Source organism: Lissotriton vulgaris, chromosome 11 (genome assembly GCF_964263255.1).
Source record: "Lissotriton vulgaris chromosome 11, aLisVul1.2, whole genome shotgun sequence".
Classification (NCBI taxonomy): domain Eukaryota; kingdom Metazoa; phylum Chordata; class Amphibia; order Caudata; family Salamandridae; genus Lissotriton; species Lissotriton vulgaris.
Window position 1 is genome coordinate 488,162,961 of NC_141699.1, and position 17,423 is coordinate 488,180,383.

At 46.8% G+C, this 17,423-nt stretch overlaps 1 protein-coding gene across 2 annotated transcripts in view; it reads right to left on the minus strand.

Annotated features, from left to right (window-relative positions):
* Positions 1 to 15,928: 15,928 nt before the first annotated feature.
* The window catches only part of GOLGA7 (golgin A7), a 136,671-nt gene continuing 135,176 nt past the window's right edge, over positions 15,929 to 17,423 (minus strand). For both annotated transcript variants that reach the window (XM_086943559.1, XM_086943560.1), the window contains exon 6: positions 15,929 to 16,862. The gene's annotated coding sequence lies outside the window, so the exon portion shown is untranslated. The remainder of the gene's footprint in view (positions 16,863 to 17,423) is intronic.

Consider the following 17,423-nt stretch of genomic DNA (forward strand, 5'->3'; position numbering starts at 1 on the left):
TCCTCTCATCTTGTATTGTTGCTTGACTTCCTGACTCCTAGCTGCGTCAGTTTATTTTAAACTTTTAGCCGTGCTGCTGTGCAACATGGCTAAAAACATTAACAAAGCCAATAGCTTGCATAGGCGAGACATATTGGCTTTGCCAAGTTTTCTTATGAAATGCTCCACTCAAAATCTTGCCTCTCAGCTTAAGTGATCACAAGTTGCCCTTCACAGTTCCACATTGGGTTAGTCTGCTTCTAGGACTTCTTGTAGGGATCCTGTAGCTACTAAGAATCAGGAAATTTTGGCCCTCACTCCCTTTAAACACGATCCAAACCACACACACAAAATGAAAACAGTTGTAAGGTCCCCTCCTGGAGCCCTTAAGCATTCTCAGTTGGGCTCTATATTGTGTACTAACCAGGAATTCCACTGTGGCGTCCATGCAATATCCTCCACACACTTCCTGAATACCCCAATTGTGTCAGGGAGGGGTTCTGGAAATGCACCTGTCGAGGGCACCAATGTGCTTCTCAAATATTTCTAGTGCTTGCACAAAACCCACTATCTTTTCAGTAATAGTCTCCAGCCATTGTTATAAAGCCTTCCCTTTATCTGTCATTCAGTATGAAGTTCATTAACAGATTTTACAGTATCCAGCACCATGCGTGAAAGCTACTTATCCTTGGTGCTGGCACTTGTGGACCTTTAAAGATGAGGGACCCCTTGGTTTAGGGAATGCCTCCTTGTTCCTTTCACTCTCTTTTCAGCCTTTTTACTGCCCCAAAAGAGAAGTGTTTGAATATTTGGCTGCAGGGTTTCCAGGCACAGAGCACTGGCCCAGGATGGTAATAAAATGCAAGGGAACCTCTTCAAAACTATACAGTCAACTGACAATGAATCCATAGGAGAGGGCATAATAGCCAGCCTCTGACTCAGGGTGCCCTGCATGTCTGCGGTTGTGAAACCGCATTACCCGATCAGCATTCTACTGGCCAAGACAGTGCCCGGTCAGTGGCAACTTTCTTTTATTTATTTTATTTATTTAATTGCTTATATCGCGCCAGAATCGACCTAGAGGTATCTCCGCGCTTTGCTCGCAAAAGGTTCTGGAATATGTTGACTCTGTGGAACCACAGGAAAAAGTTATGCTACCTGAAACAGCAGAGTTTTTAAGGCCTTCCTAAAACATAGATGGTTGTCGTTGTGTCTTAGGTCAGATGGAAGTTTGTACCACATGGTTGGGCCTATGAATGATAGGGCACGTCCACCTTGTCTGGCTTTTTTTATAGTGGGGATTTCCAATAAACATTGGTTGCTGGACCGCAATAGACGTTCAGGTTTGTATATCTGAAATTTATGTGCCAAATATCTAGGGCCTTGCCCATAAAGGCACTTATGCACTAAACAGCAGATTTTAAACGTAACACGTTGTCGTATGGGCAGCCAATGGAGGTGTGTTAACAGGGGTTTTGATGGGGTCCTTGCGGGAGCATTTAGAATTAGTCTGGCCGCCGTATTTTGGACCACCTGCAAACGATTTAACGCCTCCTCATTGGCTGATATGAGGAGGCCGTTGCAGTAGTCGAGGCGACTTATCACCAGGGCCTGTACAAGGGTCTTCCTGTGATTATCAGGCAGCATAGGGAAAATTCGCCTTAACTGGCCAATTGTTCTAAAGCAGGCTCCTGTGACATGGTTAGCATGCTCCTTTAAGCTCAAGTTCTGATCCAGTTTCACCCCCAAGTTCTTAACAGTTGGCTTTGGGCATGGGACGGGGCCAAGATCTAATGGCCACCAGTCGGGGGACCAGAGCATGCTCGCTTTCCCAAATAGCATTACCTCTGTCTTCCCGACGTTACACTGGAGGCAGTTAGTAGCCATCCAGTTGGAAACTGCTCTCATGCCCTCGGCAAAATTGTTCTTCACATCGGGCGTAAGGGAGTTGAAAGGAAAAAGCAGCTGAGTGTCATCAGCATATGACACTGGTGTGAACCCAAACTTTCTCACAATCTCTGCAAGGGGGGCCACATACACATTAAATAATGTGGGGCTTAGGCATGAGCCCTGTGGCACCCCCTTAGTGAGTACCCTCGAGGTGGAGCGATAGGGTCCCATGCTGACAGATTGTGAGCGGCCTGAGAGAAAACTCTCCAACCAGGACAGTGCCAATCCTCCAATACCCACTCTCTGTAATCGGCCGAGAAGAATCTCATGAGACACAGTATCAAAGGCTGCCGACAGGTCTAACAGCACCAGAATCATTGATCCTCCTCTATCCTGTGACATCTTGATGTTATCAGTCACGGAGAGGAGTGCCGACTCTGTGCTGTAGTTGGGCCTGAACCCAGATTGTGACGGGTCCAGGCCCCCTGTCGCCTCTATGAACCTGGAAACATGGATGTTTGCATGCTTCTCGGCCAATTTACTTAAAAAAGGTAAGAGAGAGATGGGGCGGAGGTTGGAGAGTTCTGTCCATGGCAGGGCCGTGTTCTTCCGTATTGGGTTCACAACTGCCTCCTTCCACTGCCGAGGAAGCTGACCTTCTTTAAAGGAGAGGTTTAAGATCTTTTGAATTGAGGGACAAAGAATATTATTCAAGGTAACAGTTAGCTTAGCTGGTATCAAATCAAGAGGGGATCCTGTTTTCATATTGTTTATTAGTGTTTGGGTGTCACTATAACTAATCTCAGGGAAGGAAAGTAGAACACCTCTAGATGTATCGGGGTGATTCGTACTGGGTTGCTCCAGATCACTAGGGTGTTGGGCAATAATAATTTTTTTATAGATTGCCTCAATTTTGTCCTCAAAAAATTGAGAGGTGTTATTACACAGGATTTGTGAAAATTCGTCTGGACTTTCACATACAGTAGGTTTAGTGAAAGTATCAAGGATTTTGTACAACTCTCTGGGGGAATTGCCAGCTTCCTCTAACTGTGTATTAATACTGTTCTTCCTTGCCTGCTTAATGTTTTTATAATAAGCAGACATAGCTTTTTGATAGTTGATCTTATTTTCACTGGTATGAGTTTTCCTCCAGAGTTTTTCCAACTTCCTACATCCTTGTTTTTCTAATTTTAAGGACTCAGTGTACCACACCTCTCTCTTGGCCACAGATGGTTGTTTAATTGTCCTTAAAGGGGCCAGATGGTTCAACATGTCAGTGGTTGCTGGTTCCCCACAGGTTAAGTAGTTCCTCTCTTTCCACTTGGCCTCAGTACCGTCCATGCTCCTCCATATCTCCCCTAATTGAGGCATCACAAGAAGAGGCTGCTAGGAAAAGCCTCTTTAGGCACACGACTAATGCAGGGAATGATGCCGCCATAAAATTTTCACTTGGGGCCTGTGTGCTCATAATGGTGCTCAGGACAGGCCAGGCAAGTGAGCCAAGTGTTAGAGCCCAAAAAAATGCTGTAATCTTAGGCCGCAAAGCTAGCTCGGGTCCCCCTAACATTTTAATTTCAACAATGTGTACTAGGTAGTATTTCAATGACAGCTGGGCTAATATCTATTTCTTCTATAGAAAAATATTATAGGAAAGATAAATGAAACACCTACATAACCTGTGGATAGTAAAATAGTACAAATGAAGTGCAATGGACGGAGTGTGGTCAAAGCCAACATCAGATAGTGGTAAAATGTTTAAAATACTTTTAATTCTCGGGGATTGAGGCAACAGTGACAGTACTTATCTAATTGTTAGGATATGTGAGCTAATCTTTGGTGTACAGCACCGGAAGTGCATTACCCCATAACCTCCTGAGTTGAGAAACCATTCAACATATGAATCCACTAATTTGGCCCAGCACACAACATTATGTCAGAAATTGCTATACACATCGTGTAGTCAAGATATTTATTTATTTATTTATATTTAATTTTATAGAGCGCACAGCTACCCGGAGGTTTCCCGGCGCTAAACCAGTGAGGCAAGTGTACAGTAGCAAAACTAAAGATCAAAAAGCCACGTTTTGACATCTCTTCGGAATTTTAGATAGTTGGATTTGATCCGAATAGATAAAGGGAGAGAGTTCCACAAGGATGGGGCCAAAAAAGCAAAAGATCGACCTCCCATTCTGGCTCTCTTAGTCCTGGGGATCAGAAGTTTATGTTGACTGGATGAGCAAAGAGTGCGGGAAGGAAGGTACGGATGAATAAGAGATTTCAAATACTGGGGGGCCTTGCCAGTGTTAATTTTATGTACAAGACAAAGAGCCTTGAATTTACAACAATTGTCAATACTTAGCCAGTGAAGACTACGACGGTGCAGGGAAGTGGAGGATTTATAAGGTAGTTTACACAGGAGACGGACTGCCATGTTCTGAACCGTTTGTAATTTCCGAAAAACCTCTTTGCCCGCTCCCAGAAAGAGAACATTACCATAGTCCAGGCAAGATGTTATTAACGCCTGGACTACGGTTTTCTGGGTTTCCAGAGGAAGCATCCAGGTGATTTTCCTCAACCATTTGAGGATGGTTATACAAATGGAGGAGACTCTCACGGCATGTTGTCTCATGGACAGCTGGTCATCGAATATTATTCCTAAGTTACGGGCAGTTTTCGAAGGGTTGGGAGGGGTGCCCATTTGAACAGGCCAGTGAGAGGGTCCCCATAAGGCAGGATTGTTGCCAAATAGGAGGAGTTCAGTTTTCCCTCCGTTCAGTTTTAACTTATTGTTATACATCCAAGAGGCAATATTGTTGAGACCATGACAGAGGGATGATGTAGTGGAAAGATGACTGGTGGAGAGAGAAAAGATGATCTGTGTGTCATCTGCATATGAAAATATGGAGAGCCCTGCCTGCTCCGCAATAGCCGCCAAGGGTCTGACGTATAAATTAAAAAGGAGGGGGCTCAGGATGAAGCCTTGTGGGACACCATATGCAGACGTCGAGGAGATAAAAGAAATCATATTGCATGCCCTGAAGAAGTCAGAGAGGACGAAACGCTTTGGCTAGGTTTTTTAACCAATTGTGAAGATGAATAGTCCTGAATAAAGGATCATAAAACAGACCTGTTGTATTGGTGTCATGGATAATGGTAACAATGGCTTCATGTAATACCATTTGAATGTGTGCTTTGCTGGAATCAATTGAAAATGAAATAATGCTTATGACATAATGATGGATGCTGGGCCAAATTAGTGCATTCAAGGTGTAAAATGTTGGCTTATCAGAGCGGAAACAAAAGGAATATTAAAAATCAAGGCCATCTTTACTTACCTCATTGAAAGCAATTTTGTATAGTCAGCAACAGGAATGGTATTTTCAATTTAATATTAGTCAAATACGGAATATCACAAAAGTGGCAGGTCAGGGGTACAACATCCTTGCTTATACAGTGTCTGACGGCAAGTGTAAACACAAAACTATTAAAATCTCCCTGCCCAAAGCACTGATACTCTTTGCAATTATGTTCTCCCCCATTCTTTTTTATTATCTTCAATCCTTACCAGCAGCCTAACATTCTCCCACTCACTCATCTGATCTCCATTTTGGTTGCATGGAGTGATGTTCTTCCACTCCCTCATACGTTACCCCTAGCAGTGAGGAGAGTTCTTACTGTTGTCTTCTTCCTCTAAAGCTGCCCCGTTACTGGCTGGGCCAGTGGCTGTTTAGCACAAGAGAACTGTAGAATGGAATAGACCTGAAATTTCCGATATTGATGATACAATGGTCTGGCCAGTTAAAGACCACAAATGTACATGCGGTTTTCCTACTCTACTTACATTTTATACAGTCTGCTTGCCTTGCTCCACCGAATGGTATAGCCAAGAGTAAAGCCTGAACCTCTCCCCCAAATATCTTGTAAGACACACTCAGATAGACACAATCACAATTGCAGCGTTCCCAGACAAAGCAATGTGCTCTGCCTTACAAGACCTTTTGTCAGGATAAAGTTAGATGTTTCATGTCCATCGTTCACTTGATGATCCTTGCTTCCTCACAACTGGCCCGGTAAATTGTTTGACACCAGCACTGACACATATGTAAAATTTTCTTTCTCAGATTGCATAAATGTGTGTTAAGGCATATTTCATACATGATAGTGTCACGTTCCAACATCATACGCATGCTGAATAAAGATCAAACATGGACATCTGCATCTTACAATTTGAGCAAGGTTAAAGCCGGGATATTTTTGATGTCAACCAAGCACAGAGTTTGGATATAAAAAGGAAAATACTTAGAACATCCATGAAAAACTCAAGTAACATCCTTGCATCGGTATCATAAAGTATAAAGGAAAGGATGTCAGATACCAGTGCAGGTAGAGCTAGTACTTAGGTCGTTAAAAAGCAACAACAAACAAAAGATGCAGAATAAGCCCAAATTAGGTCTGCCAAATATCAGCCTATGTCTTGAGACAACCTTATGCCTCTTCCATCCACCATCCTACACTTCCTGCCTTTGTATCTCCTTGTTGGTGCTTCATTTTCATCAATACTTCATCTCCATTCTCCCTTCATCACTGTTTTCCTATATTTCTTTTCGCCCCTCTTTATAACAATTACATTTTTTTCTCTCAATCGTAGTCAATGACTGGAGATGCAAAAATAAGTCCTGATCTCAAAATATAAGTACTGATGCTCACTACCTGCAACCACCAACACAAAGTAACCATTAGGTGGGTCTTTTAAGGAGCTGCAAGCATCAAATCAGGTAGACATAACCCTTTTGGAAGCTGGAGCTGGGCCTGTACAAGCTTCCGTCCAAAGAGAATCATTGCTATCAAATATTTTTCAGGATTCAGTCTTACACATAAGGAAGATTCAACAATGAGGAATCTGCACACTGAATTAGCCATCTTTGGCGTTTTAAAAATTAAAAAAATAATCAGCTGGTGAACGAATTACAGAACCAAATTGGATCTTCACCTTGAGGCAAAATGTCGGTGAATGGAATACAGTTTACAATATATTTTTTCTAGTCACATACAGTTTCCCTTGAAGCCTTACCTTACACCCAACAACAAAGTGGAAGTACTTATTTGGAAGATGTGGGAAAGTCGCCCGTGCCCTATCACAAAGCTCTTAGCCACTAGTGACAAGCAAATCCAACTCTTGTATATACAGGAAAATGCATTATCTTGATAAGGAGTGATATAAGGAGAAAAACATTAGCCTATCTAATAAAACTGTGCTACAAATACACATACTATAATGTAACTTGTAATGAAGAAATATTATTTTGTGGGTATGGCAGGTTGCTGTTTTGTCGAACAAGTTACTTACCTTCGGTAACGATATATCTGTAAGAAACATTAGTTAGTGTTAGATTCCTTACCTTAGAATATCCCCAGGCGTCAGTCTGGATCCGGAAACTTTTGCGTAGCAGTACCCTTGCGCGTCGGTAGGCGTCGTCTGCAGGCGTCTCCTGCGGCTCCGCGTTCGTCGTTGGCGTCGTGCGCCGTGATGACGTCGCTGGAGTATATAGACGCCGCCTCCGCGCGCTGACGTCAGTTCTTTGCACACAGCTTTTCCGCGCCAGAAGACGCAGAGCCATGAGAGAACCAACACTGGTGCCTTTTGAAACTAGGGCCCTGAAAGGGATGTCCTTAACCCTAGGTATCAGTTCGCAGAACGGGGAGGATGGGTGGGTTCGGTAAGGAATCTAACACTAACTAATGTTTCTTACAGATATATCGTTACCGAAGGTAAGTAACTTGTTCATCTGAAAGAAACACGTTAGTGTTAGATTCCTTACCTTAGAATAGATACCCCAGCAATACCAACCCCGGTGGTGGGTCTGCGAACCAATACATTCCTACACCAGAAAGTCCTGGAGGACAGAACGGCCAAAGAAGCCATCCCTCCGGACTTGACTGTCCAGGCAGTAGTGCCTCGCAAATGTGTGCAGCGAGGCCCACGTAGCCGCTTGGCAAATGTCCTGCAAGGGGACTCCCCGGCCCAGGGCAGTAGTAGCCGCCGTGGCCCGAGTGGAATGGGCCCTCAGCCCAACAGGAGGCTCCTTTCGAGCCAAAGAGTAGCACGCTTTGATGCAGAGAACGACCCACCGAGAGATGGTCCGTTTGTGTACCGCCCGTCCCTTCTTCGCACCCACGTAGCCAACAAACAGTTGGTCATCCACCCGGAACTGGCGTGTGCGATCCATGTAAAATGAAAGCGCACGTTTAGGGTCCAGACGGTGGAGCCGCTCTTCATCCTTTGAAGGATGCGGAGGCGGGAAGAAGGAAGGGAGGGTGATGGACTGCCCGATGTGAAAAGCAGAAACTACTTTGGGCAGGAAAGAAGGCCTAGTCCTCAGAACCACCTTGTCAGGATGGATGGACAAGAAAGGAGGTTTGACAGAAAGAGCCTGGAGCTCACTCACCCTCCTGGCAGAGGTGATGGCAACCAGGAAAGCCGTCTTTAAAGTCAGGAGACGAAGAGGGCAAGAATGAAGGGGCTCAAAGGGAGCACACATCAAAAAGGTTAGAACCAGGTTCAAGTCCCACTGAGGCATCACAAACGGAACAGGTGGATACATGTGTGTGATGCCCTTCAAGAATCTCGTTACAATTGGGGACTTGAACAAAGAAGGCTGATCAGGAAGCCTAAGAAAGGCTGAAAGGGCAGAAAGGTAGCCCTTGATAGTGCCCAGAGCAGAGCCCTGCTGGGCAAGAGAGAGAAGGAACAGAAGAACTTCGGAGAGAGGGGCAGAAAGGGGATCCACAGCCTTTGCTGTGCACCATGCCACAAACTTGTTCCACCGGCAGGCGTATACCGATTTCGTGGAGGGACGCCTGGTTGCCAGAATTACATTACAGACTTCAGGAGGCAAGTCAAATGGCCTCAACTGCCGCCGCTCAATCTCCAAGCATGGAGGTGGAGACTGGACAGGTTCGGGTGGAGGACCGTCCCCTGTTGCTGCGACAGAAGGTCCTCCTGAAGGGGCAGGCGGATCGGGGGACCGACTGACATGCTGAGTAGCTCGGGATACCAGTACCTTCGAGCCCAGTCCAGAGCCACAAGAATAACTTGGGCCCGGTCGCGCCTGATCTTCTTCCGCACTCTGGGCAGAAGTGGTATAGGCGGAAAGGCGTATAACAGACCGCAAATCCACTCGCGCCGAAAGGCGTCGCCGTGCGAGTGCCGTCTTGGAAACTCCAACGCGCAGAACTGATGACATTGCACGTTCTCTTCTGTGGCGAATAGATCTAACCAAGGCTCTCCCCATTGCCGAAAGAGACCTTGCGCCACGTCCGAGTTCAGACGCCATTCGTGATCCATCGAGCACCGACGGCTGAGTTCGTCCGCCCTGGCGTTCAGAGAACCTGCCAGGTGTTGAACCGTCAGAGTCACGCCCTGACGTTCCAGCCACTGCCAGAGGCGCAGAGCCTCCTGGCAAAGGGTCCACGACCCCACCCCGCCTTGTTTGTTGCAGTACCACATGGCGGTGGTGTTGTCCGTGAACACCTGCACCACACTCCCGTTGACAAAGGGGAGGAATGCCTTCAGTGCCAGACGAATCGCCCGCAGCTCCAACAGGTTTATATGGAGCCGGGACTCCGCCGGAGACCAGATGCCTCTGATCTCCGCCTCTCCCAAGTGGCCTCCCCAGCCCTGGAGGGACGCGTCCGTCACGACAACGTGCTCCGGTTGGGGAAGGGAGAGGGACTTGCCCCTGACCCAATCGCGGTCCGTAAGCCACCACTGCAGTTGTCTCGCAGTGCCCTCCGAGATCAAGACGTGGTCGGACAAGTTGCCCTGATGCTGGGCCCACTGAAACTTCAGGTCCCACTGCAGAGCCCGCATCCGCCACCGGGCGTGATGCACCAGAAGGATGCAGGAAGCCATCAGCCCCAGCAGCCGCAGCGTCAACCTGACCGAAACCCGGGATAGCGGCTGAAAGATGGGAATCAACGCCTGAATATCCCGGATCCGCCGTTCCGGAGGATAGAACCGAAACTGCGCCGAGTCCAGAACCGCTCCGATGAAAAGGAGCTTTTGAGAGGGACACAGGTGTGATTTCGGCACATTGATGGAGAACCCCAGGCCGTGCAAGAGGTCTGCCGTCATCTGGAGGTGGTGGACGACTGTCTGGGGCGAGCCCGCCTTCAACAACCAGTCGTCTAGGTAGGGGAAGACTGAAACCCCCAACCTGCGCAGATGGGCTGCGACCACCGCCAACACCTTTGTGAACACCCGTGGGGCGCTGGTAAGGCCGAAGGGGAGCACGATAAACTGAAAGTGCTCCTGGCCTACCGTGAACCGCAGGTAACGCCGGTGGGCCGGCAGGATGGGGATGTGAAAATACGCATCCTGCAAGTCCAACGCCACCATCCAGTCTTGCGGGTCTAGAGCAGCCAAGACCTGAGCTAACGTCAACATCTTGAACTTCTCCTTCCGGAGGAAGCCGTTGACGTTCCTTAGATCCAAGATAGGACGTAGGCCCCCTTTGTCCTTCTTGGGTACCAGAAAGTAGTGGGAATAACAACCACGCCCTACTTCTGGCCCAGGAACGCGCTCGATGGCCCCCTTGGCCAAGAGGGCCGTAACTTCCTCCTGCAGAAGTTGCAAGTGGTCCCCCGACACACGGTGGTTCTGCGGTGGCATGGCTGGAGGAGTCGTCTCGAAGGGGAGGGAGTAGCCCCTTCGGACGATTTGCAGCACCCACCTGTCCGATGTGATCGTGCGCCAGCGGGCGTGGTGATGGCGAACCCTGCCACCCACTGGCGTCACGTGGGCCTGGAAGCACGGACTAGGAGGATTTTGAGGCAGATGCTGCGGGGGGGGGGGGGGGGGGGGGGGATGTGGCCTGACCCCGCCTTTGACCCCGACCGCCTCCACGGCGGTTTCCACGGCCGCCACCGCGTTGATAAGATTGTTGCGGCGCGTGGCTGGCAGCACGTGTGGGGACGCCCCTTCCTTGGCCACGAAAGGAGCGAAACGAACCCGTTTGCTGGCGCTGGGTCGAGAGACCCAAGGACTTGGCCTTGACCCTGGAGTCCTTGAAGCGTTCCAGCGCGTGGTCCGCCTTGTCACCAAACAGATGACAGCCATCGAACATTAAAGTATTCTGGACATCTGCCGAGAAGTTGGCGGATCTCAACCAGGCGTGGCGACGAATCGCCACCGTCGTGGACATCGCTCTGCCTAGCGAGTCGGTCGTATCAAGGCCACATCGAATTGAATACCTAGCTGCATCTCGGCCCTCAGCTACAGCTTTGCCGAGCTTTGCCCGCACCTCCATGGGGCATTCTGGCAGCAGCTCCGTGACCGTATCCCACACAGAGTGGGTGTAGCGGCCCAAGAGGCAAGCGGTGTTGCAAGACCGCAGTCCCAAGCTCAGGGACGAGAAGACCTTCTTGCCATATTGGTCATACCTCTTGGATTCCCGATCGGGCGGGGCCGACGGGAATGCGGACTGGGAGGTAGAGGCCTGGATCACCAGACTCTCAGGGGTGGGGTGGGTGGACAGGAACTTGGGGTCGTCCGGACAAGGACGGTGGCGTCTGGCCACGTTCCGATCAACAGGCGCACCTGAAGAGGGCCTGGACCAAGTGCCCAACAGAACGTCTGACAAGGCTTCGTTAAACGGCAGCAGAGGCTCCTGTGGGCATGACCGCGGTTTGAAGACCTCAGTGAGGATGTTAGGCCTCACGGCCGCGACGGGGAGCTCAAGGTTTAAGGCCTTGGCAGCCCTCATCAACACCACTGAATAGGCAGCTCCCTCCTCCGATGCCACGGAAGGAGGAGAGACAAAGCCAGGGTTAGGAGAGTCATCCAATCCACTGGCGTCCCCCAAATCACCTGTCCAGTCCATGTCATACTGACACTCGCGTGACAGAGGGTCTTCAGACCCCTCCCAGCCCTCACCGTACTCTACATCATCACCATAGTCGGTGTCAACCATGTAGACCGGCTCCACGGGGTCAACAGGCCCCATCGGCGTCGAGCCCGGCGTCGGGCGATGCCGGTCCGACTCCGCGTCCGGATTCGGTGAGGGTATGGGGGCGGCGCCGCCCGGAGCCGGAGCCGGAGCCCCGGTGCCGGAGCCCCGGTGCCGCCCGAAGCCGGCACCGAGGAACCGGCGTCGCGCGGGGGCGGCGTCGGGGGTAACCCCGATGGAAGCGGCGCCGGATTGGATGGACGTCCATCCGGCGCCGATCCCGAAGGCCCTAGCGGCGCCGGAGTCGGCGCCGGTGTCGGAGCATCCGACGGCGTCGAGGTAGGGTCAGCTGAACCGCTAGGGCCTCCTGACGGGTTCACTGGGCCCGTAGGCGTCGTGGAACCCGCCGGAGAAGAGAAGGCCCTCATGGCCATGAGGAACGCCTCTATCTCCTCAGGCGTCGCACCTTGCCCAGGGACCTGAGGGCATGGGGCAGGCCGCGCCGGCGACTCTCGCGGAGCCGCGGGGTTGGGGTCACCCGAACCCCCGGCCGCATCGCGCGAGCGTCGGGGGTACGATGACGACGCCCCGACTTCTTGTGTCTCTTACCTGACGAACCCGACGAGTGATGTCGACTTCCGGAGCGTCCGGCGCGGCTCCGCGACCGCTCCCTCGAACGCTCCCTGGACCTCCGGCCGGACCGAGACCGCTCTCGACGCGGGGCCGACACCCGGAGCTCGAGCAGCTTGCTGGACCGCTCCCGCCTAGCTTTGCTAGTCAGAGCCCGGCAATCGACGCAGGCGTCGACATCGTGGTCGGGGCCCAGGCACCGGAGACAGAGTCGGTGATGGTCCGTGACCGACATCGTGCGGTCACAACCGTCACAATTCTTGAAACCGGGCATCCTTACCAGGCACAAAGAAAGAAAATACTAGAAATAACTTGGTCAAAAGACCGGGTACCGCTCTTCAGATCTGCGTCCACTGGCGCGGAAAAAAGAAGAACTGACGTCAGCGCGCGGAGGCGGCGTCTATAAACTCCAGCGACGTCATCACGGCGCACAACGCCAACGACGAACGCGGAGCCGCAGGAGACACCTGCAGACGACGCCTACCGATGCGCAAGGGTACTGCTACGCAAAAGTTTCCGGATCCAGACTGACGCCTGGGGATATTCTAAGGTAAGGAATCTAACACTAACGTGTTTCTTTCAGATATATTCATTTCTTATAAATATCTTAACCTGTCCATAGGTGAAGCTTATTATATGACTTTTAGTTAGGATGTTTTAATGTCTTTGGGTTTATGTATTTTAGCTGCTGCTCCTATCAGACATTATAGTAAATACAGAATTATATAATAGGACATACAATGAAATATCACTCAAATGTGTAACATTTGAAGGAACGTGTTTACATTTAAGAATCATTGGCAAATGGCGTGAAAGAGTTAAGTAGTACTTGGGACAAATCGTTAAACAATACATTTTTTAAGGCAATTTGAATAATGTTGCTCCCATATTAGAGTTCAGCACGTGGAATTGCGAGGTGAAATAAAGAGTGTGGTTAAGTGCATATTTTACATTGCTTTTCGTGGGCAGTGAGAGTTGTTACCAAGCCGTCCTAGTGATTATGCCATCTTCAAAAGCGAGCCTGCAGCTGCCCTCCTTTTCTCATTACAAGTCAAAGATTTTTGGATGGAAAAACAACCATTTTGACACAATGACCAAGAAGTGAAACTAGTGTTTTTATTTTACTTGATAGAAGACATTTAACCTCATAAAAATGAAAATTGTTGGGTATTCATGAGGAGTAAGGGTATAATAAAAAGTCAGTGAATGTTGTCCGCAGAGTGCAGCCCATATTTGTTAAATGCACAATGCTATAAAATAGACTAGTAGTCTATCACAGGGTAAGTGGTGTATGAGACAATCCTTTTTAACATAAATCAAAAGGAACATGCTTTTCTGAATTGCGTTTTCTTTATCTGAAAATATGCCACAACTTGTTGGTGGCCTCCTCTGCCATTTACTTCTTAACATTGTTATATAGTGCATAACATACTGTTAATTTAAGCGCACACACACCATGACATTTTGGATCGAAATTAGAATGTGTGTTGTATTGAAGTGCAGGTTCAATTGCACTGAAGCGGTAGCAGGAGGTTGCGCATTATTGCTCTCCACCAATGTGCCATTTGGATCCCAATATAAATGTTATTCTAAGAACATTTACTTTGCATTTGTTTATTTCGGATTCTACAATTAGCAACAAGCGATTCATGAGATGTCCGTCAACTGCGGAGCTTCAAGCGGTGTTCCTACCCAGCGATGCATTATTGAGGCTACGGTCTAACATCCGAAGTTATGGAGTATACATTCTTTTAACCCCTTCCATGCTGGTGACGAACCCCAGCCGTCATGCACTACAGTGCTCGTGTGCTGATGACGGCTGGGGTTCGTCATGGCCCGCCCGTGTTCTGCCGGCGGCCGCACACGGGGAAAATCGCGGCCGCACGGAAGGGGTTAAGGTACTGTAAATTTCAAATATTACCTTTAAGATAGTCTTAGACTCTTCGTTCCGTATGAAGACCAGCCGTACGAGTGAACAGATGCAAGAATGAGAATTCCAAAGATATCAATGGTCTAATCGCTAATAAAAATTTACATACAACACATTTGACATATGCATTTTCAGGTCTAATTCCGGACTAAAATTGACATACAGTACGTTGTGGCAGCCATTTTGGTAAAGGTTTACTGGGAAGCTTGACACATATAGGAAATTCTTCATTTCTTTCAGGTTTACATGTTTTATCAGTGATGCACACACTTTTCTCACCTCTTTTCTTTCGTTGTTACATGTGTGTGCTGCTTCATCAGTGGTATGCACACTTGAAGACATACTTTTGCCAAGCATACACAAGTATCTCAAACCTTCTATACTTTTGCAAGTACCCAGTAAACCTACCCTGACTTGGAAAAAATGGTTTCAAACAGTTGAAAACTATTTCGTTGCTATAGATGGTAAAGCATCTGTAGCAGAGAAAAACGTGGCGCTCTTATTTAGTTTCTAAAGGGAATACTGCCATTGAAAGTTTTGAAAATCTGCAGTTCCAACACCAGTGGCTGAGACTGCTCAATAGGATGTATTAAATGGGGCAATATGCAGGCTTGAAAAGCAATTTACAGAGGAACCAGATGTGATTATTGAACAACATAGCTTCTTTAAGAGAAAACAATTTGGGGAAATGGTGGCAGCCACATTGTATTCAGCCTTGTGGGACCACCGCCTTGTAGGCGGGAGGTCCCACTTCCCAATACAATGGCATTGTAATCACCCCCTATGTTTTGAAGTAGAGAGCAACTGAAGTTTTGAATAGGTACTTATTTGGGTTTTTAGTTTGCATAGACAATTAATACTTTAAGTTCATTATCGAGTCTTATTCATTTTTTATTTTTTTATTTCCTATATAGCTTTATTTTAAACAATTTTAAAAGGGGGGGCATGTTGTATAATAGAGAACATCCTGCTAATTTATGCGTACATGCGTCAAGACATTCTGTGGTGGAATTAAAATGTGGAATGCCAATTATATTAAAGCAGAGGTGTAACGGAGCTGAAGCAGTAGCGGGAGATTGTGCTTTATTGCTCTCCACCAGGGGGACCTTTGGATACCAAAATAAATGTTATTTTAATAACATTTACTTCGCATTTGTTTTATTTCAGTTTCTACAATTATTGTTCCCTTGTATATTTCAATGATCTACTGCAACACCTTTACAGACAAAAGCAATTCTTAGTTCTGTTAAAATGTGAAACTATTATATAGAGACAGGTAAAATCAATATAAAGCATATGCAAAAATGCAGGTTTGTTCGGAAGTGCCCAGTAATCCCAAATATGCTTCAGGTTCATCTGTAAACTAAAATTTCCTATAACTCAATCTGGGCTTGCAGCAAGAAGTACCTTCCCCTGCAGCAAAAATTGCTACGTGAGTGCTATGATACAGCGTTATGTTTGGAGCCACCAGAAAATTGTAACAAAATAAAGTTTAAAGCAATAAATCTACAGATCCAGGAATTAAGTTTAAAAAGACAGCTCTAAAATCATATTTCAGTTTCCTATAAATTATATTTATTTATAATAAAACCAAAAAGAAAAGCGAACAGCGCATTACAGTCACATATCTTACATACAGGGGTAGGATAGACTGGGGTATTAAAATCTAACAGCTCAGCATCCATTTCGATGTGCTTTTAGTGCTTAATTGGAACAGTAACATCCTGGCAATTCTGCAAATTATAATTTCGAAATATAAAAGTTTCAAAACAGTAAATGATTTCAAAAAAGGCATGCAGACTGGAAATATTCTTCAATAGATACAGTTATAATGTGCAGACAAAAAAACGGAAAACTTAATTTTCATTAACACATTTCTGGTAAAAAGATACATCACAAGAAAATGCAATGTGCCATAATTTAAAGTCGTCCTGCCAGATCAAAATTCTGCTTCAACTACAGACCATCAGATGCCTGGCAGACACAAATAAGACTCTCATAGTTCAAAGGCATTGTTTGATTCTTAGAAAAATAAAGCGCCTGAAAGCGTTTAATGCCAAATTCTTGACTTTCTGCTGTTTGTGGCATGTATGATTTGAAAAACACCCATGGCAATGGAAAGAAACATGCGGCTGGGCAGCGCAGAAAGTACTTGCCACTGGACTGGATTTTATGCTTATTTTAGACATTGTGAAATGCACCACGAGTCCTTTCAATCACAAAGATCACATAACGTACTATACCAACTACATGATTAGCTACAGTTTCACGATCTTTGATAAGAAAAATAAATAAAATGGATGCTGGCAACGTAGATTTACTCCCCTGGCTGGAGTACAGATTTAGAAAAGTGGATTGTGTAGTACATGGCACCATGAATTTCCGCAGCAGACATAAAGGAATGATGCTATATAGGTAGGCGACCTTCTTGTGGTTAACTGCCAACCATTCATTGTTTTTGGATCTGCCACTTATAGGTCTTGATTCTGCAAAAAATAATCAAATTAAATTTTGTTACAAAAGTAAGCAGGTGTGTTACAGAGGCATCTTGCAATCTGCGAAGAGAAACAGGAGAATGTGGGTAATAAAAATACTGCTCAACCACAAGAACATCCATGGTTTTACCTGAAGCCTTTTTTTGTATATTCCACTAGCCAACCTTGTCCTTTGTGTTTGTTATTAGTAAGTGATCTCAGCAGTGGTAAGCAGATACTACATTTACTGATATTTACATTTGAAAACTCAACTTTGATCAGTGACCACGAATACATTTATTAACCATACAAAATGTTTCATGATGTTACCAATTCCTCCATGAAACCAACAATTGTTATGAGAACAAATGTATTCTGTACCTTTTATTTCATAAACATACTCCGTTCAATGTCTTAAACAACCCTGTTCCGATTTGGTGTGCCCAAAATGAGCGACTCAACATGCAAAAATAGATTCGGGCAGTTCGTACGCTTTTCCTCCAAAATTTAGATATAAAAATCTAAATTAAACATTTGTTGATTGTCCTAAGCATTCACTGTAAAAACTCTGCT